The following is a 26,432-nucleotide window of genomic DNA, read 5'->3' as shown; positions in this document are numbered from 1 at the left end:
TTGGCTCTTTAATGTCTTGAGGAATTATTTCCCCATGACTGGGAAGATTAAGTACTGGGGGTAATGGAGGTTGAACATATCCTAATATCTCTTCACTTCCTGACAGCTCCCTGCCCCCTACCTCCCCCTCCTTGTTCCCAACCATGGTCGCCTTTACCCTCTACTCTCCTTCACCCCCAGACAACTAACTCAATGCAATGGTTGTTTCACTCCCCTGTCTCCATGTAGTCACAGGTAATTAGCTACCGTCAAAATACACTGCTAGACTCAGGGTTGAGACTCGGCCATTCAAACCCCTTGCTCCTGCCCCTACGCTTGGCTAATATTACCCTGAGCTACCGGGAAAGGGCCAGATAGGTTTGTCAGTAGATGGAAGGAAAAGAAAGGAAGGGGGGGTCCCACTCGGGACCTGTGCGCGTGCTACCTTGCTGAACACAAAGCAGCTCTTTCACTTGGGATCTGGAGCACATATGGAAACGTTTATCAAACCTCCAGTGCGTCAGTCCCCCATATTCTCTCGGCTGCAGGTTTCCCCTCACCTCCGCATCTCAGATTCATTTTGCCTCTGAAATTAGCTTGAAAGCACCTGGAGATGTTCCTTTGTCTGCCTTTGCTCCTTTGTACTCCTGAAGGCCTGTATCTAGCATTACCCAACCACTTTGAGATTTTAAGTACCCTTAAATGTCTTTCAGTTTCTGGGATGTTCTGTTTTGACCTTGTGGTTTGTACACACACTATCCAGTGGACGTAAATAACTGCTGGTTTTTGAACCACTAATGACCTACTGCACTGACCTACGTAGGGTAAACTTTCATAGTGATGCCAGTATTTACATTCCAGTTGATAAAGCAGATTAATTCCACTAATACTTTCAACATGGGACATTAAGCAAGAACTGCTGCTTTGTTGAACAACTTCAGTGAGGGTTAAATAATCTTAATTCAATGTCTTACATTTTAGTGAAGTTTGCTTGACTTTCCTTGAATGAATTAGTGTCCACCCAAATTTATACGAACACTATTTTCACAGTAACACAATGCCAGCGTGACATCATTTTCAAGGATTGGCCTCTAAACTGCACAGCTGGGTGTAGATAACGGAACAGCTTGGATGTTTATTTTTTCCCCTTCTGCATTCCAGCTTCTTATTTATAATGGCTATGATATCCAGCTCGGGGGGTTACTTCTATAAAAGGAAGTTTGAAGACTTTTGCCTACCCACTCAAAAAGGAGGCTTGCATGCCACATTTTCTCAAGATGTAACTGTTAGATTTCCAGAAGGACATTAGTCAAAAAGCAAAAGAATGACCAGTTTGGCATGGTTCAGATGCCCCCCATCAAAGTTTGAAGTCCCTGAGCTTTGAGGTTATTTATTGTTCTGCAATAATCAATTGAAAAAAGAAGCTGTGTAAAAATGATGGCAACAAATACAGCTCTTTGAATCTATGTTTTTGTTGAGAATAGACCCAACACACTGTGGTGAAAGGTGACCTTTGACCTGTGACCTGGTCCAACTGCCTGGCTAGCCCTGAAGGAAATAGATAATGTTTACAAAGCGCTTGCCATTATGTGCATTAGATTTAATTATCTTGACATGTCGGGTTGGGTAGCTAATGGCATTCAAACTCTATCCGGAGTCATGTGCTTTTGTTTTTCTTAAGCCTAACAATAAAATTCAAGTTACTCTTAAACTGAGAGTTTCCTGCCACTTACAAACCCTTGTGCCAAACTGATGACTAATCATTTGACTTTTTATCTTGCATAGGTTGTTTGCCAGGATCAAATTCTTGCCAAAGAAGCTTACATTTCTCAACACTAACAATCCAGATGTCCTCAGTGGCTGGACACCCCATTGAAAGCCTAGCAGATGGTATGTGTAGCAGTTGATTGGGATGAAAACAGATTACCTTTAATAAGGTCATTTACAAATGAACTGTATTGGTTTGGCCAAATCATCTGGTGGAGGCCCTATAAAATGTACTTGAGGTTACTTACAGGTTAACCATTCCTGGAAGAATGTTGAGTCTTTTGAATGTCCTTCAAAGAACAGTGTTTGTCTAGAAAGAGTTTTAACCGTGAGGGGCCTTTTAACAGGAGATACGGTATAGCATGTACTTCTTGGGGCTGTGTTATTGTAACTATCAGATCTTCCTCCTTCCCTTCCCTCCCTCTGTCTCCTTGGTGAACAAGGGTCCTTTTCGCTGCCCTCTGCAGCTCTGTTTGTGTTTTTGATTGTGGGAAAATTTCTCGACTATCCGTGAGAGTCCCCCGCTCTCTGGACTGGGTTTTCCCTTGGGGTCCTCCAGGCTCGGAACGGCTGAGCCCCACCATTGCTCTGAGGCCCTTCTCCTGCCAGCAGCCCCTAGTGGTAGTAGTGGTAGCAGAAATCCCCTGGCCTGTCTTTTCTGTCCCAAATCATTTGTCTAAGCTTTTAGTATGACCAGCCCACTTCCCTCATAGTCAGCTGAACAACATAGTTAATCTTTTCAGAAGGGGGGATCCTTCAGGCTTTTCAACACAGCGATAAAGAAGCCTGGCAAAAAGCACTCCCTACCAATGAATCACTTCAGACTGGGGCTGAGATCGAGACATAGATGTTGATGTGACAGAGTTTTTGAGAATGTTCCAGACTCTGGTGGGTTTACTTTGGCCACTCTTTCAGAATACGTCCTGGCTCCAAAGCTGGATATTCAACATCAGATAGGTAAAGTTTATAGCTTTGAATTTGCACTTGTGTTAATGAGATGGAATTTTCTGGTTCATGTACAGTATGTCATCCAACTAAGGGTATTTCCTTATTAAAACTAAGTCTGTGGCTTTCCATGTTTAAATTGTGAATTCAAATTTTCATTTTAATGCATGTGGTTGCAACCGGTAATAATTTATTGGTACCATTTTATATTTCACATCTGATTTATGGGATTCCCCTGGAATACTGGTTTATGTCACTCTTAGGTACTACAGTAGTGTCACGGTAAGTTCTCTGACTTTAAATCCCACAATTGTTTTTGACACTCTAATGACCAACAAAGAAATGTTCTGTAATTCTTTACTGGAGATGAGACAGTCTCTCAGATAACCAGGCCTCCCATCTCCTACCTAAATTCAATTATTATTATGGTTACAATTATTCATTTTACTGTTGTGCCATATGTGTTTTAACAAAGTGATCTAATGCTGGAGCCTCGTAACAAGGTTTCAGATTTAGATGCAACCCATTCACCCATCTTCCTTCCCCTTCTAATCCATCATAATATTCTTAACCTATGCTCATCTTCAAAGAAACCAAACAACCAATTAATTGTTTGACCTTTGGAAAAACAAACATGGCTTAAATGAGAAGTATCTGACAACACCTTCCTAGTAATCACACTATGTTTAAATCCCAATGCCATTACGCAACAGTAACACATTTTTAACCCCAACACTGTCATAATTCTTGCTTAGACTTTTTATGTTCCTACTTTTGGCTTCTTCATCTTCCCATGCATTTCTTTCCAATCATGTAATGAATTGATGTTGCAGTTCAAAGCTCTTAAGTAGAATAGAAAAGCTGTGGCAGGCACTTTTACTGTGCTCTACGGGCTCTCTTCCAGCCTCTAATGCATCATCTAAGATAACTGTCATGTTTGAGCTTTGAGGTGGATGGGTGAATTCCGTTAAGCATCCAGGAGCATATACAAATGGTTCTGTCTTTTTGCTTAGAGTGCCTAAACAGGCAAACATTTGAACGGTAAACCCGAGCCATAGATCCTTCATCCCCGGAAAGTTCTTTGCAATAACTCCTTTTCGCCAAGTGACAAACCGCATGGTTGGTAACAACTAAAGCATTCAGAGGCTGTATGAATAGGGGTCTGTCTCGGGAGAGGCTAGTTGAAATGGGGCCTTTTGCATTTATCCCTCCGGAGAGGCAGATTGATCTTATGCAGGTTTTGCGCTGGCATTACACTTCAAATGGACTGTTGAAAGGCAAGGTGTTCGTTTGTGCTATGTGATCAATTGTGTAATTTTCCCATATTTAGCATTCGTGAGTGGTCTCATCTGTAAGCAGTAGCAGACCATCCCTTCTAACCCTTTTTTTCTACCGTTTTTTTTCATTTACCTGTAACGCTACCCCTATCTCTCCCTCAGGTGTTTCTGATGGTATTTTTCCTCCATACCATAATTCTCAATATTGTTAAATGAAAATTATGCAAAACACAGATTCTGATGTGGAATCTTTCTTTCTATTTTGAAAGTTTTGCAGATGAAGAGGAATTGGTTAGGGAGGCCTGTTAAAACAGTTGCCATCATCCAATAGTATACACTCAATCTCTCTCTTGTGGTAAATATCACATGTGGACATCATGTGACCTCCTTGGTGCTGTTCCCTTGGTTACTGGGATACTGATCCTCCCCCTTCATCCCCCTCTTCCTCCGTTGCATCGTGCAACAGCCTCTCAGAGCAGTGTGCTGTTTTTCTTCTCCTTCCACTTGTATAAACCAGGAGACTATCTGCCATCAGCATTCAGGAAGTGTGGGGGTAAACAAACGACAGGATCCAGGCATGGGAAACTCAAATGACCCAGCCATGTCCTAGCAACCATCAACTGCAAGTTATTTTTGGTGGTTTCGGTATCTACGTACATTGTGTTAATATGGGGGTTGTTTTCATTTGTTTATGTGTCAGGGTAAACTTGTTTGTGCACTTGTTAGATCACATGCTCTTGGAAAAATGAAGCTTCCTTTCATATTAAGTATCATCACAGACTGTGCCAGATGGCGTATGATGCAAGCTCTTTCCAGTCCTGCCATTGAGTAATTAGTCATTTAAAGTATATTCACTCGCATGCCCCAGTTCTCTTCTAATGTGGTTATGTAGCTCTATTTCAATTCCCCTACTGTAATGTGCTCTGCCAGTGGTTGCTTTGACCAGTTAAGGGTAAGGAAAAGGGTTTGCTTTCCCAATTGTCAATATGGAAGAAATACAGATCTAGAAAGCTAAAAGCTCTGCTAAAATGTGTGTTGAGAGATTCATCCCGTTTGCAATGGAGTGATGGAAAGATAACCCATAATCCATTGCTGTGTGTGCCACTATATACACACACACCGGAATTGGCCCTCTATACAGTTACTGGAGGCTGATATAGTTTTCCCTCTGTCTTTATCTGAACAGTCCTTGGCGGTACTGTCCATTTTCATGCAGCATCAGAGCCTGTGATATTTCTTCAGGCAGTGAGCCATCAAGTCAATGCTTTTTTAAAGTCCCCCCTACCATCATCACAAATCACCTCCCCCTTCCCCCTCTTTACCCCCTACCTTCATATTGTCCAGCAGCCGCATGGATAAGCTGTGCCGTGTAGCGTCAAGAGACCTAAAGACATTTGTGATCCCCAGAGAGAGAGGGAGATGTGAAATGGAGGGGGGGCAGCAATGCTACCGGACCGTAACCATACCCTTAACCACATCTACTGGGATTGATGCTAGCGATGGGGGGGGCGGGGGGGACCCTTGGAGAAGTCATTTAACGCTGCTATATGAATTCAAAAATACGTGAAATATCCTGTTGCCCTGACAAACATAATCACTTAAATGTGCAGTTAATTAACAGTGAATAGGGCCGCCACAAGACTTTGAGTGGATGTTAAATGATGGGTAAGATACCGAGACCCAGAGGGGAGTGACCAACTTAAAGGCCTTGATGTAACATTGCTGGTATAATGACTCAAATCCAATGAATCCATGAAAATAAACAAGATTTTCCAGTAGGCTTGATTGAAGCCATTGGATTTGGACCTCCTGTAAAGTCAAGTTAAACGCTAAGCACTTGCCTAACTCTCCTAAATCTAAGTTATTGCCTTGATTTGCAATACAGTAATGATATGATGTACCTACTCCCAGTTCAAAGATTAAAGCAGGAGTATACCTAATATATTGCATCAGAATCTTCCTGCATTAAAAACAAACATTACTCCAACCCACGTTCTGTAGGCGCCTTGCCTCTCCCACTCTTCCACTTCCTTCAATAACCACCACTCTAGTGCTGGGCTCTGATTCGCTGCCAGGTTGCCTTGACGACAATCCGCAGTACATAAAAATGTGCAATGTTTGGGGAACACAGCACTGCAAGGCAGAACATCTTGTGCATTCTTTATTTCTCACCTCTCAACGTGTGCTCCCGCAGTTTATCCTTTCGAACGTTTTAAACCAAAGTAATAAACTAAATCTTTGAAGATGGGAAAAACCCAAGCAAAGTAGTTGGAAGAAATCGTAAAGATGCAAGAGATTGTTAGTAAAAAAGCAGAAAGAAAACATATTTTATTGTCATGCAGCAAAAGATTATATTCACTGCTGTGCACACGTCCTCCAATTCCACCACATAGGCTATATATATACATGCTAATGTAAAGCACACATGAATGAACACACCCTACCCGTCAGTACCTTGCCTTCCTGACATTCCATCCAAGAGCTTGAGGAAGAAGAAAAGGATCTGCTGATCAGAGGCTTGATGGTCTGGCCCATGAAACAGATTGGAGGGAAAGAGCCCTGCTGTGATTCATTTGTTGCGAACATTTGAACACAAACTCACTCATAACCCAGTTGATAAAGTATTAAAACAGACGCTGACCATAAATCTGCATCAAGCCGTTGGCTACTGGTAAGTGATGTGCAATACACTTCCCAGACCTAGCTCCTCTTTTCATTAGCTTCTACTTGAAATCCTAAAAAGTAATGCTGTATCAATTGTCTGTACCTTTTTCTGTAGTGTATTTTTAGCTGTAGTATTCTACTTTGGATGAACAGTAGCAGACACCTCTCTGGATTGGCTTCCTTTTTAAAAAGTGTTATGTTAGACCACTAGGCCAAAGCTGAGTAAGCCATTTTGGTTCCCCTAACAGGAACAGGAATCTGTTGACAGTGGAAGAGGATGAAGTTGTTGCTGAGGGCTGTTCCCTGTTCTCTCATCAATTTGCCCACTTCTTCCTTTCATCTCAATCTCAACAATCAATGCTCATGATTATTAAAATGACTGTTTCGAGCTTGGGAAGAAAAAATAAAGAGGGGAAGGTCATTGAGTTGTATTTCATATCACGCCACTGCATCTCAGAGGCTAGGCGTGTTAACTGTAGCCTATGTGTGCACCGTATTGACTTATTATAGTCATAATAATGCCAGTTCCTACTACAGTTCTTCTGTCTTGGGAAAACAAAGAGGCAGACTCATTGTTTAGCGAAGGAAACTCAGATGCAAAGAGAGGAAAAGCTGCTTGGGGAAAATATGCTGACCCACATTTTTGTTGCTGCGTGCAATGGTACAACGACTCCAGGCCCAACCTGACCATTTAGCTTAAATAGCATGTAATCGTAACAATGTGTGTTGATTGTACGCTGCCAGGGCAGATGTGATTAACCCAGATTTGTACTACAGGGGTCAAGGCTTTTTTTTTTAATAGCAGGTTGTCATCCTGTTGAGGCCAGAATCTACCCACATGCTATGCATTTTTGAAACATGGCTAAGGACACATCTGAAAACATTAAAATGTGTGCCTAATTATTGGCATTGGTCAGAAATAAACCTTTGCGCCATTATCATTCTGCATCCCTTTAAAAGAAAATGTATGTATATTCAGCATCGTTATTAATGGAATTATAATTTTTCCATTCATACATTAAAATATATACAGTATTGACAAAGTATCTCAATGACACATACTGTGATTGAGAAGCCAGATGGATTTCAGGGGTGCGTGGTGCTGGCTGTGTGTCTGCCCCTGCAGGAGCCCGCCCTGGGCTCAGCTGGCTTTAATCAACACCATCATTTACCCCTCTTGCGGGTAATCGGCACACAATGGGCCCCCTCAACAACGCTCCCTTCCAGCTCTGCTCCCCAAACTCCCTTCCACACAGCATGGTGCTTCGTGTTTTTACATTGTCTCCTTTGTATACACAGAAATAAAAAAATACATGTGTGCTGCCACACTTTTTTACTTACTCACTTGCTAGCAAAGTAGCTTAAATGATAAAAAAAAGTTCCACTACAAGTTGTTTTAACAATTGGCTATAATACAACTCAACCAAAATAATGAAACTTAGGAATGCTACCAATGGCATAGATCATGAAAACAGCTCAATAGGACACAATTTATAGAAAAATGATACTGCAAGACTTCTTCACATGTCTTATCTGCATGTTTTCGACACATTTCAGCAACATAGCACGGTAGTAGATGTGGTTGATTTTTGTGCTGGATGGCTATATCTTTGTCTGACAGACAGGAAGGCCTGGAGTTACAAATTATGATTAGGTACTCAATGTAGCTTGGGTACAATCTGTTATCACTTTGTTGGCAACCTGATATCTTCCTGCAGTCAGAAGGCTGAATCCATCAAGCCAAGGATCTTATGCCTCAGTATGTTCATCTTGGCCACTGGTTGAACATAATATTGACCAAGAGGACAGCAGTATAATCTATTTGACAGTTTATTTGGTGACACCACTGAGTAGCTTTTAGGTAGCTCCTTCTCATCTTGGTAACAGGATGTGGCAAAGGGCTCCTTAACTTAAGGGGATAGTAAATTATTGTAATAACATGTCTGACCCTTCCAACCATGTGAGAGGCAGCTTGACAGACAAAGTCACAGTTTATTTGGATAGAACATGAAGCGCGTGTCCTTGAGTGATGCCCAAGGGTCAAAGGTCGACTGTTGTTTGGCAACTTTTCTATGAAGATATGTTCGATGGTTGCTGGGGAAATCTTTTGCCTTTCCAACATTCTGGAGCAAAGGATTCATGGCTAAAGGTGTTCTGTTTTGGATGTGATTTTGTGGTTTTATTCCTAAAATTAGTGTTATTCTCTTAAGTGTTTTGTCTTGTTTCCTTCAACATAAACATGACAGCAGTTCATAAGTGTACCACAATGCAATATAAGTGTTTTAGCTAGATATATTTAGCTTTAAGCCAGAGTTTCCAATTGCACTAAGGTAGCCTTCTATTTAACCAGCAAGATGGACAAGATAGATTACGCTGAACAACTACTCGTTCATGTTAAAGGGGCCATATTATGCTTTTTTCCTGTAGTGTGTTATTTATGTGTGTGTGCATGTAATAGGTGTGCAAAAGCTAAAATCCCAAAGTTCAGGCTAGAGGGAGATTCTCTCCCATATCCCTCCGTGCGTCTAAATCAGCACTGAACAAAAATGAGCTAACGCTGCATAGCACGAGTGGCCACGGCGATTTTTGTACTTCATGCTATCTGCACAAATCACATATCATATGAAACCTGAATTCCACAGATTCCATTGGTATAAGTCTCATCACTGAACGGCCAAAACTCACTGAACTAGCAGCCAAGAAAGAGCAAGAAAACAACGTCACTTTACAGAGCCATAACTATAACCCCGTCTTACCTTTGCTGTTTGTGATCAAAAGTTGTGTTCAAGGGCATAAACACGCTGTGTGTCACTTTGAAATGAATACTGATAATCCATCATTATTTATTTGTAATAAACTGGTACGGCACAACAAGCGATGCCATTTTTTCACAGTTTTTCTTTCGACACATCTCTAAGCGGTTGACCAATTATAGCAGAGTCGCCAGTTAACCAATCAGAGTAGAGTGCGCTTCTGCAAAGGTGGGGGCATGGGCTCTTCAGAGCGTTTTCAGACGGAGTGAAAAGAGGTAATTTATGTACAGGCAGTGTGAGGAAAATAAAGTGCTTTTCAAACTTTTGCTTTTTGAAGCATGTAAACATGTCATAGTGGAGCAACAAAATACATATATGGACCTGAAAAGTAGCATAATAGGGGACCTTTAAGAGTTTCAGATGGATGTTGACTATAAAAAGAACCTTTCATTTAGCAATCCCTTTGGAAATAACATTACCATTGCTGCAGAATCCTCTAAACCCAGAACTGTGAGAGGTTCTCTTCAAAAGGGGGGATATTTTCAAGACCGAGTAGGTGGGATGACTTTTCGTAACAATTTGCTTTTACAGCGATTTAGACTCTCAGCTGATGGAATGTGTATACTGTATATAACCACCTGTTCTTCTATGACTTGGGCTTAAAGCTTTGCTCTGTCCAACTTTTCTTTGTGGTTTAACCCTTTGCTGTAGAGATAAACAGGAAGTGTTTGTTATTAATCTCTCATCTCTGGGAGCTCATAAAATACTTTTAGTGCCCTGCTGAACCCAGGAAGGCCATCACTTTAAGCATTACATCTCCCAAGAAAGAGAAAGAAAGGGATTAAGAAAACATTTTCACTGTTGTTTATTTTCAGCAGTGTTGCTCAGAGTAAACTGTGTTCAAGCCGGGTTGGTAGGACTCATTATGGTCAAGCCAGTCCAAAGAGTTTGAGAATAAAATTGGTGGGCTATTTTTAGGCTATCCACTTCCTCTGGTTTGTGATAAAATCTTTTGAGAAAGAAAAGAACCGTTTTTTGTCTCAGTGGCTTCAAAGGCGTGTCAGTAGTTGCCCTTGTTGTAACAGTGTAATGCAAATGGGTAATTACAGCTTTGCTTTTTTGTATTTGCTCATTTATGCGCATTATGATATTAGCCTATCTTAATTTTTCCTTTGTTTGAAGACCTACAGTTTTTACAGTAGTGGAAAGCAAATGTGAAAATTACTGGAGCCCTGTGTCTAATGTAACGTTGCCTTCTCTGTCCAGACAGAACCGTCTGCACCAATGGTGCCTCGGGGTTCAAAGAGATCCCCACCCTTAACTAGAGGTCACGGGTCGAGGTCATGGAGGCAGACAAGCACCTGTTCACACGGGGCCTCTTTGCAGAACAGATGACTCCCAGATGTTTCTAAAGGCGATAAAGCTATCACCTGCGTGTGTGGTTTGATGGTACCATATGTGCAGAATACCCCCTGTGAATGCACTGTTTAGAATTGGACTAAACATTTAATTGCGAGCAATGCTTCACCATGCATGATCATATACAGTGTTTGAGGGGGGTCAAAGACTTGATTTACTTGGTTATGAATGGATTTTAAAAAGGGACATTCTTACACCTGGAAAGGCTCAGATGGAGGACTTAGTCTTGGGTTCAGTCCGTGGTCAGAAAATAAGAAACTCATTCTGAAACACTCTCTACTGTAAGATCAGCACTTTTGAGTGTTTCCTTTTGAATTGCAGGCTGAGAAATGGTGATAAATTGCAAGGTCAGTCGAACAGCTGAAGTGGTACTTTGTGGAGAGAAGTCCCCATATTGCCAATATAATAGCAAATGGAATACATAAACCTTGCTTTTGAATGGAAGCATCTGGGGAAAAAGAGCAAGGTTTTTTTCCTTTTTAGTTTTTAACAACAGTCTCTTTTCCCATCACAATTCTCTGTCGGCCTCTATATATATATTTTTTTTTATAGTTCACACACCTGGTTTCCTTGCAGTTTCAAAAAGGAACTGTAATAAGTGATGTATTAGAATGGCCTTTTCACTCTGAGATGAACATTATTCAGACATAATTCAAAGTTTAATAGTGTTGTCTGTAATGCCCAATCATCAAGGCATTACATCATTTGTTAACATGATGAAGCTGTCATGAGTCAGTCAGCGAAAAGCTGGACCATTGTCCAAACATAACAGCATTTAGTTGGCACATGTCCAGGCAGACAACAGAGGTACTGTGGGAGCAGTCAGTTTGGTGACCTCTGACCTATGCCAAGTCTGACTCGGGGACAAAAAAGCCATTCAGATGCCCAATACTTGACAAAAAACTAAAATTTCCCCAAAAGCTACTAGCCCTCATTACAAATGAGAAACCAACAGTAATCCTTTTGAAATGCTTGATTACACTCAATAAAGACTGGTAAAAACTGGAGGATTAACACATATTTGTGGAAGAAACTAAAGGGTTAAACTAGAAATGCATCCAACAGTGAGAACTTATACAGGAAGTGTGTAAATAATAAGACAGGAAAGAATGTCACCATGTGAATATAGTGACTTCAATTCGGTTTACGGCTTTACAGTCATTACAGTACTTTTCGGTGTAGGCTTTTGAAAGATGGATAGTATAATGTTCCCCGCTATGATGATTTATAGGGAACATACAATTGGACCATGTATAAAAATGGGCTCTCATGTTTACGCTCTCAAGAGTTCAGGCTTTGTGCAGCAGTGGTATTTTTCTCAGTGGCAATTTATCTCTGTGCGGGCGTGAAAGATATGGCTCTGTGCAAAGTGCTGTCACAAGGAATTCCTCGCTTAAACAAAACAAACTTTAAATGAAAGCTGCTTGGTCTGAAGAAACCCTAAATAATACATTCATTAACAACACATCGTATAACAGGACTGTTTGCCGTGTTGGCTCTGGCAGCTGCTGGTTTGGAGGAGGATTCTTGCAACTGCTCTTCAGTGACAACCGTGGAGAGGTTGCTTTAAACGCCAAAATCTGCAGTTTGATACACTTCTCTCTTTTAGCTGTTTTTTCACCCGTTTGACTGCACATGAGAGGTCTGACGGATAATGGGTGGTTTATGAGCCTAGAAGAGACCACCTTGGGTGACCTGTTTCTTTTCGTCCAACATTTCATTCACCTTTTGTTCAACTCTACGCCAAGTGCCAAGTTTTCTTTTTACTGCTCCCCCTGACCAAATGTTGCTCTTGTTAGCCAGATTGTTCTTGCACTGTGGCAGGCATTTCTTTTTGGTTGTGAAAGATTGCTGCCTGGAATGTTCAGTGGAGTCTTCTGTCTGCTTCCTCAGTGGGTACTGGAGGGTTTAGACAGCAGCTCAGCAAGCGTCCCCCAGCTGAAAGACAAGTGACTGGCAGGTTGTCTGGAGCTTCATGTCCTTTTCTACCAACACAGAAATGCGAAGAGGAAAGCACCCTACCTGAGGTGTCAATCTTGATAAACATACTCTCTTAGCTAGTTTATCAATCATGACATTCACACTTCCTGTGTGGTTTACTCTGGGTAACCACCAACCTAGCATGCATTTAACGGAATTACCCAGGGGGCAGTGCAAGTCCACTGAAACTGAGTGTTTGGAATCTGCGGTCAGCTCCTAGTCAGACAGTGACAATTTTAAGTTGCAGAGTGTGTAACCTCTTAATTTCTATATTTCTTCAGCAATGCTTTTGACAAGAAAATCATACCCTCAAAAAATATAAAAAGTCGAAAAGATTGACATCCGAGCACGTTGGATTCTAACTTCGTCTTTTAGGGGGGTTATGATGTTTATCCAAAGCATGCCAAGCCCACCCCATTTGCGTCAATTAGTAGATGTAATTCACCAGGCTGTGATGAATGACAATGCAGTAGCTGAAATGCACTTAGCTACCCTGGAGAATGAGCTTAGCCTATTCCTCTGGGTTGTGGGTTGGAGATATTACCCTAGGGAGAGCAGAAGTGATTTGAAACCTGACTTTGATGATCCACAAAAAGACGGAAAGTGGCAGTAGGGAAAGTGGACATCATGGAGAAAAGCTGGACATGTCTAAGAGCTGGGTGAATGGATGCATCCCCAGGGTTTGCTTAGGAATGCACCAAGGCATTTCCGCCAGCATTTTGATGTCATCCATCTTCCCTCCCTTGAGAAAGATGACAAACGGCATGAGGACTCCCCCTTTTCCCACTTTTGGCTTATGAATGGCTCCAGTTTATGTGTGCGAGAGTGCAAAAGCCACAGTTTTGCCAATAATTGATGGTGGTAAATCTTGGCGTTTCTGTCGTGTTTTATAGGCACAATTTCCTCTTTTAAATATGCACTCATATTTTTAGAGTTGTAGCAGATACCAACTGTTAAATGCAAATGTATTTGGTTAGCATGTATTGATTGCCTTAACAGAGTTCAAGTTTCAGATGCTCTACTCAGTCTTTCCCTAGGTCAACTATCAAACAAAAAGACGTAATATCTCTGCAATACCCGTCTTTCAATACCCAAGATTTTTAAAATATTTCCCTTCTACAATCTTTTCCCTAAAACTGGTCTCCGGCTCTTTATCTACAGTATATGCACATGTTCTGAAATCAAACAGTTGTATTGATCCTAAATCATCACCAGACCAGCAGTAACATCTGCAAACCTGTGAACAGACATGCAGTCTGGATCACGATTAGATCACTTGTATGAAATAATTTTAAATATGAGTGAATTTCAATATGTTGGACAGTGAATGTAATCATGTTTGGCATGTAGATATGTGAGAGGATTTGAATTGATTTGTGTCTAAAGGTGGTCAAGATTTGTTTGCAGAAATACATTTTTCCAGACACATTGATTGAGAATAACCGATAGTGAATGCATTCATTACAAGTTCATTTATTTCATATGGGTTAAATGTTTGTTTAAATGCCTTTCAATTTCTGTGGACCATCTAGGGTCAGGGGTGATGTTTGTGTCTTGCCCAGTTGCATGGGAATTTTGGGGGGTCTGGAGATTTTGACACCAATGTTTGCACTTGCCGACCCGTCATATTATCACAATTACATACTTGAACTCCACTTCACACAACCGTCTGTGGTGTGGCCCTCAAACTGACCCCCCACTACCTTCATACATTACAATTGGCTGAGCTAATGGTGTGAACTTCACCACTTCAACAGAGCTTTGCACAATAAGGCATCCTGTATTAACTTATTTCAAATGAGCACTGATTGACTCTCAGGGAAAGCCTTTTTCCTGTCTGGTCACCGGTGTATTGGAGAATCCCATATTTGGCATGTCTTGTGTGTTCTCGCATGGGCGTGTGTTCTTTAATGAGTGTTGGCCAAGACAGGACGCCACAGGAAAAGGGTTTCCTTTGGGCGTTGTGTGTGATATCCCCTCCATCGACAGCCTTTTTTTTGTCTGTATTGGGTGGAGTTAGGATTGCGGGGAGGGTTGGGAAGCGCAGTCCGGCAAGGGCCATTTCCTTTAGCTTACGCTCTCCTTTGGCCTCGCAAAGCAGACAACTACACACATGCTTGCTGTACATAAATGCATTTATATTCACAGAAAAATTCATCACCTTCTTGCTGACAGCCACATGGATGCTGTCCTGCACTGGAGCTGAGATCCAGAAGGGGAGGGGAAATGGGGCGAGTGATCCAAAGACAGAGAGCAAGAGAGGGAGTGCAAGCAAGAGAGGGAGGGGGGGAGAGAGAGCGGGGACAATGTCAACAGCTCGGCTCCAAGCACAGTCAGCTGAAATCCACAGCTCAGCTCAGAAGCTCAGAGAGGGGAAGCAGACAAAACGCAGCAGCTTCGGTCGGAAACATCGCCAGACTCTGCAAAGGCATGGAATTCAGAGACAAAACACAAACTCCAAAGTGCAAAAAAAGGGATTTAAATCCACAGGCTGAAGGAATGCTTTAAACATTTATTGTAACCTTGCTTCGTTGAAAGGCTCTTTTATTTTTAATTTCAACACAGGACACAGGAAAATCTATTTCTCAGGGCAGCCGGTCTGACTTTGGTAAGTAGGATACTTGATCTTGATACTGATACTGTAGACCCTTGCGGGACAACACGTATACCATAGTGCTGTTCATTCAGTAGGAGATTGCACACTTGACAGATGTTTCAGTGTAAACCCAGTTTGTCCATGCACTCCATCCTACTGCTGAATCCAGCTGAGAAAATGCAGACTACTGCAGGCAATAAAATAAACATTACTCAGTAGGTTCAGTACAAAGTCAAGCAAAGAAAGAAGCCGGAGGGCAACAAGGGCTTCTTATCCAACTTAGGTGATAAAGTTTCCACATTTCTGTCTTGTTGTGATTGAAGGAGAGGGCCATATTTTACTATACTCCACTATGGTAGCTTTTATAGGTCATAAACAGCAGCAAAAACTGGCTTGTGAAATGTGCATGGTCTTCATGTTGTGGCTCTTTCTTCAGTGGTGTTGACAGCATGCCTTGCTTAACCCCCCTGTGTTCTCTGCATTATATCAGCAAGCCTTGTGGAGCATTGATGGTAGTCTTGGATTCAGTTTTAACTGAGATCATTAAGAGTTTTAATCTTCATTGGAAGATGTTGCATGATTTTTCCGGGATGGATGGCGGTTCAGCATTTACAATAGCTGGAAGAGTTAGTATAAAGCAATTGACATCCATGTTTGGTTTGAACATTAAAGTTTGGCTGGCACTTAGATCATGGAAATGTTTGGCATTTTAAGAATTGAGGGAGGATGTGACAGTGTCATGTAATGGACAGGCCTATTTTGGGTCCTAGACGTGGGTTGATCACTCAGGTTCATTAATCACACAGTCAGCCCCGGTGTAAGTTGTGGCCTGGCAGCCAGACATTCCATATATGCTGTACATCTCCTCCCAGCAACAACTCAACCCAACATGGAACTTGAGGAGCAGACTTCCACTTACCTCTAAAAAAAGCCATCCAACATCCCAAGCATTTATAGACTATTCTTCGACATTTCCCTCAAGGGAAGCCACTACTCCATAACTGCTCAGACCAACATAAATACACTGTCCTAATCTCCCAGGGTTCTTGATTTGAAGAAGTTTGGATCCTGGGATAGGCAATGTGGTATGATGGCCTATCCAAGTATAAAATGCTGTTGTTGGACAAAATAGCAAAATATTAAAAAAAAACATTATTCTTCCAAACTTCAACACCATTTATTCCTTTCAATGACTTAAGTTTGAAGGTTGCAAAACTAATTCATACTGTCGTAAGGCCATATGTCTTTTCTTTGATGTCGTTTTGCATTGTGAACAAGATAGTATCCATTTCCACCACATTAAAGGCTTAATCTCCAGTCTTCTGGAAATCCTCCTACACTAGTGTGTGCCAGGGGGCAAGCTGAGTGACATCACTAAAAGATTCAGTGTGTTGGGAGGGCCTTAATGAAAGTTGAGGACTCACACGTAGCGTACACACACACCCTCTTCTGTCGTCAGCGCTCTCAGGGCTTTTCATATTTTATCGACCATTACGGATGCATGAACTGCTCTCTCAGGATTAGAGGCAGTGCCAGGAAGATTTAGTGAACGACTGCCGGCCTTTTATCACTTCGGCCATGCTGCTGACTGGCAGCTCAACGGCCTCTTCATTCCGAAAGGGGCAGAGAGAGAAAAAAAGATTAGGTCTGTAAAGCTGCTTAAATTCAACTATCTGATCTTTTGGATGGGATTATCGTCATGTTGTATTTATAATAGAGCGGTTACTGTGTCTGAGGGACACAACTCATATAGCCTTTAGCAGTAAGACTGCTGTTGCTCTCTCTCCTTTACTGGAAGTCCCCCACACTGAGTGTGTGTCCAATGGCCCCATTGTATGTGTGCTAGTGACACACTTTCTTGGGCTTATGATGTGTAAGCATATCTACCCATTACACTGCCTCAATTCAGTACAGTACTGCTGCAGGGTATTTAAAAAAAAAATGCTGGTCACTTCAGAGGGCTGTCCCTATATGTGTTGCTATAACTGTCCCAGAAGAGCATTCCAGACATTACCCAGAAGCCCTCTGTCCTCGATGTTGCAGCTGTTGACCTCTCACCCAGGCAAGGTTAATAGCTTAACAATGCACAATATATAGTGCCCCAATCCACTCACTGCTATTGATGGACACATTAAAACCTGGCTGCACAGCATGAAAACCAAACTGTGGCAACCTGAAAGAAACTATCGAGAACTGCTAACCTAATCAGTGGGTGTAATCGTCAGCATAGAAACACATTTTTGAGTCGGTTTTGTGTTGAGTTTATTCACTAGTGACCCATTTCGTCACCTAGAAAACCTTGACTTTCTCTGATTAATATGGATATAAGTACTGTATTGATAAAAAATGGCTCCTACTCTCGAAAAGACTAAACGCTAGGATGGTTGTACAACATGGAGTCTCTGGGAAGTCCAGCATCCCTTCCCTCTTGAGAGAGGTAACCACCCTCAGTCTGTACTCCAACCATTTTTCTACACATATAATAACATGTCTTTAATTAGACTGGAAGCTCGTGACTTTGGCGTTCTTCCTATATGAAATAAGAAAGTTATTTGACACGGCAGTGTAGCAGTTTGCGTTCGAGGGAAAAAGATGCCTAGTATTGTATTTCATTCTGAGCGTTGTTAATATGTGGGAATGTTGGGGAGTTTGGAATGTGGCATGGCCGACTTTCTTCCCATTGCCAGTATTAATAGCATACTTATTCGGTGAGCCGGTCTATTTGATGAGCAAGGATGTAACTTGCAGAGATGTGCCCTTCGGCCAGAAGAAAGGGGGTCAGCAGTGCTTCGGATGTTAGTCTCGCCCACTTGATCCAACCTCCCTAATGATCCAATATTAACATCTGCATTGTTAGAGTCCCGCACTGCTGCGGGTAGCCTTTCCTTATGCAACATGTGGATGACTTTTTGAATGTACTTACTACTACACAACATGATGTCCTGAGAGATGTGTCACAAAAATAACTTTTTGTCCTACCAGGCCTTCCAAACATGTGTCCGCGGTTTGATTTGTAATTTACTTAACTAAAGTCGTATGCTTCTCCACAGGTTCTTATTTCAACTTATTTCAACTTCTTTCAACTGTTCATGCAACGCATGGCTGTGGTTCGTGGCTTCTATGAAAGGGTTTTAACATGTTTATAATAATTTGCTTCAAACAGCAACTATGCATGGTTGGGTACTCTGGGCCCCTCCACTGCTGCTTTGAGCTGCTACATTTGTTTTGATCATGGCAAAATAATTCAATGTAAAAGCACAGTTGTAATAACCCCTAACTTTATTTGGTCTGCACCATTATCAATGTTCCTCACATAAGGAAATGGCTTCTTTTTAATGAATCAAGCTAAATTAAATGGCAAATATTTATATCCTTGGAGAATTGGAAACATCTTCCCCCCTCCTATTTTTCCACTGGTTTAGTTGAGGCATTTCCTCTTTATGGGTGAGGTGGGCTACTATTCCTCATGGCCCGTTAAAGCCAACAGTGCTTATGTGTTTGTTTCGAATGAGGCTAGCAGCCAATAAGACCCCTGAGAATTCTCAAATGTTGGCTGTGAAAAGGTTTATGTGAAGTTGAAAGATTGCCATGAGTAGGAGATCTGGCAACTCACTGTTTAAACAAAATTGACTGGTGATACATGACAAGGTAGAAACATCACAGACAGTTTTAAAAGCTTGTATAGAATAACTGCTTTTTAGCAGTTGGGTTCCCAGTGATGTAATGTCAATTGAAAGTAGACAGATATGAAAAGCATTCAATAACGATTGCCATTTTTCCTGAAGGGATGATCTGTGCGTCAGTAACCACTGTGCAAACATTAGGCGGTAACATACAGTGGGGCAAAAAAGTATTTAGTCAGCCACCAATTGTGCAAGTTCTCCCATTTAAAAAGATGAGAGAGGCCTGTAATTTTTATCATAGGTATACCTCAACTATGAAAGACAGAATAAGAAAAAAAAATCCAGAAAATCACATTGTAGGATTTTTAATGAATTTATTTTCAAATTATTGTGGAAAATAAGTATTTGGTCAATAACAAAAGTTCATCTCAATACTTTGTTATATACCCTTTGTTGGCAATGACAGAGGTCAAACGTTTTCTGTAAGTCTTCACAAGGTTTCCACACACTGTTGCTGGTATTTTGGCCCATTCCTCCATGCAGATCTCCTCTAAAGCAGTGATGTTTTGGGGCTGTCGCTGGGCAACACGGACTTTCAACTCCCTCCAAAGATTTTCTATGGGGTTGAGATCTGGAGACTGGCTAGGCCACTCCAGGACCTTGAAATGCTTCTTACGAAGCCACTCCTTCGTTGCCCTGGCGGTGTGTTTGGGATCATTGTCATGCTGAAAGACCCAGCCACGCTTCATCTTCAGTGCCCTTGCTGATGGAAGGAGGTTTTCACTCAAAATCTCACGATACATGGCCCCATTCATTCTTTCCTTTACACGGATCAGTCGTCCTGGTCCCTTTGCAGAAAAACAGCCCCAAAGCATGATGTTTCCACCCCCATGCTTCACAGTAGGTATGGTGTTCTTTGGATGCAACTCTGCATTCTTTCTCCTCCAAACACGACAAGTTGAGTTTTTACCCAAAAGTTCTATTTTGGTTTCATCTGACCATATGACATTCTCCCAATCCTCTTCTGGATCATCCAAATGCCCTCTAGCAAACTTCAGAAGGGCCTGGACATGTACTGGCTTAAGCAGGGGGACACGTCTGGAACTGCAGGATTTAAGTCCCTGGCGGCGTAGTGTGTTACTGATGGTAGCCTCTGTTACTTTGGTCCCAGCTCTCTGCAGGTCATTCACTAGGTCCCCCCGTGTGGTTCTGGGATTTTTGCTCACCGTTCTTGTGATCATTTTGACCCCACGGGGTGAGATCTTGCGTGGAGCCCCAGATCGAGGGAGATTAGCAGTGGTCTTGTATGTCTTCCATTTTCTAATAATTGCTCCCACAGTTGATTTCTTCACACCAAGCTGCTTACCTATTGCAGATTCAGTTTTCCCAGCCTGGTGCAGGTCTACAATTTTGTCTCTGGTCTCCTTTGACAGCTCTTTGGTCTTGGCCATAGTGGAGTTTGGAGTATGACTGTTTGAGGTTGTGGACAGGTGTCTTTTATACTGATAACGACTTCAAAAAGGTGCCATTACTACAGGTAACGAGTGGAGGACAGAGGAGCCTCTTAAAGAAGAAGTTACAGGTCTGTGAGAGCCAGAAATCTTGCTTGTTTGTAGGTGACCAAATACTTATTTTACCGAGGAATTTACCAATTAATTCTTTAAAAATCAGTCAATGTGATTTCCTGGATTTTTTTTTCTCATTCTGTCTCTCATAGTTGAGGTATACCTATGATAAAAATTACAGGCCTCTCTCATCTTTTTAAATGGGAGAACTTGCACAATTGGTGGCTGACTAAATACTTTTTTGCCCCACTGTATCATTACACAGTCCTTGCATTGGCTGTCTGACAAGATCTGTTTGTAAACAAAATAAATGAAAAATTCCTCTCTCCAAAGGAAATTACCTTTGCTTTGGAGGCGGTCTGGTTATATTTATGCAACATTATTAACTACAAGCTATTAAAGTAATTAATAATAATTGTGGTTGTAGCCAATTTAAATGGAGGAACGTTGACTTATTCATTCTTTCCTTATGTTACGCACAGTGCTGTCTCTACACTGTACAACAACCCCATGTAACCGGCTCAACTGCACCCGCTTAACATTATTCTGTTGCCGTTGTCAAAGCTTGTTATACACGGTGACTAGAGGTGATTTAAAAACTTTTAAAGTGCTTGGTGTCCACATGTTGTTGCAGAAGTATCAGTTCACCATGGGTTTTCCACTGCCTGTCTTGCCCCAGACTCCGTTTGAAAGCACGGCTTCCAGTCCAACAGCTGAATAGGTCTTCAGCTGTCTCATCCTTACAGCTACTCCTATCTGATTGCAGGGCAGAAAGGAAGTGATTCAGGGAGAACGTAAGCATTGGAATGAGGGAGGGGGAGCGGTGGGTGAAGGAAAGGGTGGGTTTCTGATCATCTGATAGGTAGATAGACACGTAGGCATTAAATCACAGACATCTCTTGTCAGTAGTCGCCTTAAATGTATCCTTATTACTGACACGTTGCTTATAAGTAAACATTCACTTTATATTATCTTACTGTGAGAAATTACATTGGAATAACCCCCTATCCTAATATCTAAAAGCATTTGTTTGTTGGCCTTGCCAATCAAAGAGGCCCTTGAACAGTTTTTAGAGAGAGCATGCTGTCATACTGAAGCTAAAAATAACTGTCCTGTTGAAGATCAGATACACATGGACTCCAGCACCAGGAAATTTAAAGTTGCAGGCCCAAATGGCTATTCCTGCTTCCTTTAGCTTACCTTTTCAGGCCCCAGCAGAAATGTCCAAACAAATCATCTGGCCCATTGTCCATGTCCACATGAGAAAGCCACTCGGTGTACAGACTCTAAGAAAAGTGCCGGGCTTCTGTGTGCTTTCTACGAGTGCATGAATGCATTGCATGCAAATGTACCATGGAATAATGGCAGGTCTAACAATGTCTGCTCTGGTCATTTGTCAGTTGAGGCTGAAACTACTAACTATGGAAACCTCCTCTGGAATAGATGGGTGATGTCACACCTCCGGAATGCAAGTCTCAATGTGTGAACAGGGAAGTTTACATTCATTTGATCATTGATAGGTCTTGTCTATGAGTCATACTAGCTTTTTGATTTCAATCAAATATCACCATTTCTGACCACCCATTGTGCTAAAACCCATGTAATTGATGAATTGATGCGTACATAAAATCTGTGTAATTGGTGTGAGAGAGATCACTAAAATGTTTGTGTGTGCGTGCGTGGGAATGCTTCCGTATACAGTATGTTTCACTAATGTAACTCATTAGCGCTGCAGCGTGACCTCTGACCATAACAGGGTAACATGTGTACATGCCTTCCCCAAGGCCTGAGGCAGTGACTGTGTGTGGGCCACATAGCCAATGGGTTTCATGGGAGAATTAGTTTTCAGTGTCCCAGGTGATTTGGCTTGCAGCCACTGGCTGGAAGGGGCAGAAAATAATTGAAGGGTAGGTCCATTAGTCATTGGTGAGACATGCAGACAGTAGAAAGGGAGTGCAGGGCATGTTGCTGAGGGCATGTCTGGGGCAACAGCATCCAAAGGGTGCCATGGCTCCCATGTGTCCAATGTCTGGGAAGAATAGCAACTCATGTCAAATTGATGAGTGTGAGTGGTTCACTTCCACTTGCAATTTTAGAATACTAGTACACAACCATGACAAATATAAGGACGTAGAAATGAGCCAACACATATAATAGGTAAGCAACAGTTGATAGTTGGTTATAAATAGTGATTGTATCTACACCTATTTTGGCTGGAAATGTGTCTGCAACAGCTATTCATTGGATTCAACCCGAAATTGCCTTCATTTAAGAGTTTTTACCTTTACAGTTGGAATATGCCTTTCATGTGCAGATTTCTTCAGCTGTGTTTTAACAAGTTGGACAACTGTCTACTGTATTGTAAAAACTTGAGTCAAAACATTCTCTAACCTCAATTGTGTTGGAGGTGTCACATTGTAAATGGATCAACAAGTGTCCAAGCTGTTTAATCCCCCCCCCCCCCCCCAGTTGTTAATATGTGATATTGATGATTTGTCATTACGAACAGACTATATAAAACTAAAAGACTGCCCTTGCTGTTCCACATAACCATAGCTGTAACCATACCATTCTAATTGCCTGGTGCGTTTTGACTTTCTGGTGTTGGCTCATTCCCACGTGTGCTCCTCTTGCCAGCTTAACGCCAACAGTTTTCCAAAACAATGCCAATCCGTTAATCTGCGCTGTATTTGGCATCTTGTTCCTGCCTGTGCCAACGTGGCACTGTTCCCCCATCTGTGTGCTTGTGCTTATGTAAGCCTGTCTTTACCCTCCTCCACAGCCCAGCACCCCAGAGGAATGGTCCTCATTTGCGGGACCCAGAAACAATGTGTGTGTAAAAACACAGTATTCTGCGTTTTTACACACACACTGTGATCTTTTATTCAGTGCTTTTTAAAATAATTTAGCTGTTTTTTTATGCCGTGCCTTTGCCTATTCCTCTAGTTATTGGTGTCACAGAGTTTTACAGCTGCTTCTTCCTCCTGCATTATGCTTTCCCTCTTCATCAGCCTGCTTTTAGTTGGGTGCAAAGAGTTGGATTAGAATCCATCCAGGTATCATGAAGAAGACGACAATGGAACATCCTAGTGCTATGTTTAGATCAAACACGAAGCAATTTTTTGACACCAGCAACATTTGTGTTGTTTAAATAAACCATATTTGATGCTATTTAATTGCAATAAAAGGAACACAAGCTTACATAAATAACATCATCATTATGCAGCTTTGTCTGATTTAAAAGAAAATCTCTTTACTGTCAGGTCTGTCTGCAAGACGACAAGCAAACACAATTTGAAAATGCTTGTTTTCTCAATGAAGTTCTGATCCACCAGGGCTTTGCTAACACTCAAGCAGCTATCAACACTGCAATACAGTGTAGCAACATGGTTGTTACACACATACATCTATAAATTGTGTTTGCATTGACTTTGTGCGTGATCAAGCCGCATATAGAATATGTTCAGCACTTTGTTTAAACACACAATTATTGTAGAATTGAGGGGCAGGTGAGGGAAAAAAGCTTGATTTTGCATCTGATTTATTTCTTTCTCCTAAAAGCATTGTGTTGTGGGACAGATGTTGGGAAGAGAATAAGATGATGGGGGCACAGATGTTTGATCTCCACATAGACACCTCTGGCCTGCACATAATCAAACACCAGCAGCAGCAGCAGCAGCAACAACCAGTCTCTCCTCACTGACCCCTCCTCCTCCTCTTCCTCCACTGACCTACTTCCCGGCGCTGGGGATGAGAGGCGATGAGGTAGTGGGCTGAATGAGAAGTGGCAGCAGTATCTCCCTTTATCCCTGCCTCCCTCCCTCACCTCCTTCATCTCCCTGTCTCTCCCCTCTCTGCTCCGCTGCTCTCCAGACTCTTTAAACACAGAGCAGAGTCCTCGCTCTGCTTCAGGGAGTATGCAAATACGGCATGTGTGTATGAGCTTACATCTGAATCTTTAGTGGGTGTGTCTGAATTTTGACTGTATGGCTGTCACATGCAATGGAGTGTGTATTTTTGCAGGGGATTTGTCAAAATACATCCGTGTTTGCATGCTTCCTTCACGTGCGTGTGCACTGAAATTGATGTTGTCCTGTTAGCAGTGACAAATCTCCACGCGCCTCCTCATGCAACTCCCATCGTGAAACACACAGATTGTTTCCATTAGCACTAGCCTGTAGAGATCGGCAGGGTTTCACTCTTAAAGTGATAGCTTCCTTTACCCGTGACTTACAAACTGACCATACACGCATCTGTTTCCCGATAGTGAGGTGTGTGTGTGTGTGTGTGTGTGTGTGTGTGTGTGTGTGTGTGTGTGTGTGTGTGTGTGTGTGTGTGTGTGTGTGTGTGTGTGTGTGTGTGTGTGTGTGTGTGTGTGTGTGTGTGTGTGTGTGTGTGTGTGTGTGTGTGTGTGTGTGTGTGTGTGTGTGTGTGTGTGTGTGTGACAGCTCACTGACACAAAAGAAACCAGAGAGACCGACAAAAAGCATGAAATGGAAAACAAAGAGGCCCACAAGTTAACTAACAGTTTATTTAACAGCTTAGCACTTCTGTGTAGCATTTTAGCTATCGTGCTAGTTGCCAGGGATAGGTGAGCAAAGGGTTTTGCGTTGCTTTGTGTGTGTGTGATTCCACACATGACGCAGCACACAGAAGAGATGTCCTCAGCTAATGACTAAAGATATTCTTACTTGGACTCATGCTACATTTTCAATGGAAGCCTATACAGGAAGCTACAACACTTGCCGTGCCACAGGCAATACACGTTACAATTCAAAGTTGAGCTGGCTTCACAAATTGTAGGCACTTTAATAACTTGATCATGCTTGAAATAATCATACATTCTTATTTCATTATCTTTTCATTATCAAAGAAAGGAAGGAAGTGTATTGTTTTTGGACTACACACCAACAACAACACCAACTCGTCGTCAGCAACACTCATATTGCTGCCTGTTGTGTGATTACAGCCAAATATTTATCAGATCATGTTGCCAATTGATTGATAGGTATAGTCTACAGATCTATAAATCTGAATTTCTCTTGAAAAATCATGCAAAAACAGCACTTTAATGCTTTCGTTTACCAGAGATGTGGTCAAAGGTTTAATGGGAACAAGGGGCCCTACTCTGATCATTTTCAGGTTCATATTTGTGTTTTGTTCCTCTACTGTGACATGTTTACATCATTTCATGTTCAAAAAGGTCTTTATTTTGCTTCTACTGCCTGTGCTCAGCACTTCTCTAGGAGAGAAACTGTTGCTTAATTCTGGAGGGAACTTTGGGATTTTAGCCTCTGCAGACCATTTACATGCACAAAAACCTATATAACACACTATAGGAAGGGGGAAAATCAAAACGCATAATAGGGCCCCTTTAAAATATTGAATACTGAACCTAAGTCCATAACTTATTGAGTAAGAAGGGGAAGCCCTTGTATACAGTCACTGTGCCCAGTTATCAGCGGCTACATGCAAACCTGAGCACAGATAAGCAGGGAAAGGAAGACAAATGGAGAATAGAGCTGATGGAGGATGTTGGAGAAGTCGCAAGGAAAAATGACAGATGTTACTGTCCGAGGGGGGTTGACAGAGCGAAATGTCATTCTGTTCACCCTGAAAAGAGGGGAATAATGGGAGATGACAGTGAATCAGAGGGGGAGGGAGAGCAGGATGGAGTGAAAAGCTGGGAGATAAGAGGGGCTCTCAGGGCACATATGGCAGTGGACATGGTCAATTTTGATTGTGTTTGTGTGGTGACTCCACCATACAGAGAATGATAATGGCACAGTGCCTTATATCCCCCTGTATACACTGTATATACAGCATACTTCTGTGTTTGGATTCCTTGACCTACTTTCTCTGGG

The 26,432-nt window shown here is 41.9% G+C and overlaps 1 protein-coding gene across 6 annotated transcripts in view; it reads left to right on the top strand.

The window, feature by feature from the left end:
* daam2 (dishevelled associated activator of morphogenesis 2) overlaps nt 1-26,432 on the top strand; it is a 98,642-nt gene that overhangs the window by 5,246 nt on the left and 66,964 nt on the right. The window contains exon 2 of one of the 6 annotated variants that reach the window (XM_063908744.1): nt 1,765-1,869. The exons of 3 other annotated variants lie outside the window; for them this stretch is intronic. The gene's annotated coding sequence lies outside the window, so the exon portion shown is untranslated. Of the gene's footprint in view, nt 1-1,764; nt 1,870-2,574; nt 2,704-15,175; nt 15,393-26,432 lie in introns of those variants that run through there. 2 more of the 6 variants (XM_063908747.1, XM_063908745.1) reach the window with 2 other exon arrangements.

This window comes from Eleginops maclovinus, chromosome 19 (assembly GCF_036324505.1).
Source record: "Eleginops maclovinus isolate JMC-PN-2008 ecotype Puerto Natales chromosome 19, JC_Emac_rtc_rv5, whole genome shotgun sequence".
Classification (NCBI taxonomy): Eukaryota; Metazoa; Chordata; class Actinopteri; order Perciformes; family Eleginopidae; genus Eleginops; species Eleginops maclovinus.
Note: the sequence above shows the minus strand (reverse complement) of the source record. Positions and strands in the feature narration are given on the sequence as shown.